The 1,442-nt window shown below is 38.5% G+C and overlaps 1 pseudogene; it reads left to right on the forward strand.

The window, feature by feature from the left end:
• Window positions 1-384: 384 nt before the first annotated feature.
• On the forward strand, window positions 385-604 carry LOC104666533 (annotated as a pseudogene).
• The last annotated feature ends 838 nt before the right edge of the window (window positions 605-1,442 follow it).

Below are 1,442 nucleotides of genomic sequence, written 5' to 3' on the forward strand. Positions count from 1 at the left end.
ACAGTTTGGCAGTTTGTCACAAAACTTAGCATACTTATATATATAATTCCGAAATCATGCTTATTACTATTTACCCAAATGAGTTAAAAATTTAAATACACTAATTGGCATGGCAGTGTCCAGGGCTGGTGCCCCCCATGGAGGCAGGGGGAAGCTGCATATGATGTCCTTGTGTTTCAGAAAAGCACAGAGCAACATTTTGTAGAGAAGATTGAGAAGTACTGGAAAACAGTACAATCAAGTGCTTTTTATAAATGCTTGAATTTGTTCCTGCACAAGTCCTGTGGGGTACTTAACTCTAATCTGATCAAGCATTTTTACGGATGGCTCAGATATAGACATACCAGGTGGTTTCACAAAGCAGGGGCAGATGATACTTGTTAGATGATCCTGCTACCAGGGACAGAGCTGGTCTGGAGGCTGCTACAGCTCTACAGACACTTGCTGCTGGCAGCTGCCGACCAAGGGCATGCAGAAGCATTATAAGCATGCTGTCAGGCAGAGTTTCCAGCTTCATTCAGATGAAGACAACCCTGAGAGAATCCAGTAGATAATTTAAAAAGCCATTGAAGATGCTGACTGGGTCATGAACAAATATATATATACACACATATATAATATATGTATAATATATGTTATATATTTTGTTATATATTTACATATATAACATATATAATATATATTTTATTATGTTATATATGTTATGTTTATTATGTTTATATATGTTATACATATATTATTATATATAACATATATATTAATATTATATATATAAAATATAAAAAACTGAGAACCTAGAGAGTGAGCTGTGCTAAAGACATTGGAAGCTGAGAACCCTCTCTTCTGGAGCTTACCAGCAACAGTGGCAGTTTTGAAAGATCCACTGGCATCGTCGAAAGAAAGAGGAAGAAATCACGGGAGGAGAAGCTGACCTTGCTCAGAAGGCCCTTCTCGCCAGAGTCTTGTTTCCAGCATCATTTATGTTTGCACTTCTAGTTGGTTATGATGTGAAACTTGAGGAAAATGTGTTTTTTGTTTGTTTGTTTTCTTTGTGTTTTTAAAGTTTTTGTTTGTTTGTTTGTTTTCTTTCATCTGAAAGTGATTCATTGATTCTGGAGGTCTCTTTACCATTCTTTGAGTCCCAGAGCAGGTGTCCTCTCAGGTACAAGGAAAAAAGCATAGATAGGTTTTAGAACCAGAAAGATCTGGAGTTGAATCCCAGTTCAGTGGCTTTTCAAGGGTATTGTCTTCAAACTCACCTTCCTCCTTTGTGAGAATAAAATAAGATGAAGTTGAAGCGCCTCACACAGAATATGGCACAAGGTAATGCCTGTAAGTGTCCTTTCTCAGGATGCCGCCCTGCCCTGCCCTGCCCCTTCCTCTGCTCCCACAGTGTTTTGCACATCTCTGCTCCAGCGTCCACTGTGTTGGGTCTTAGTTAT

The sequence above is a fragment of the Rhinopithecus roxellana genome, chromosome 6 (genome assembly GCF_007565055.1).
Source record: "Rhinopithecus roxellana isolate Shanxi Qingling chromosome 6, ASM756505v1, whole genome shotgun sequence".
Lineage (NCBI taxonomy): Eukaryota > Metazoa > Chordata > Mammalia > Primates > Cercopithecidae > Rhinopithecus > Rhinopithecus roxellana.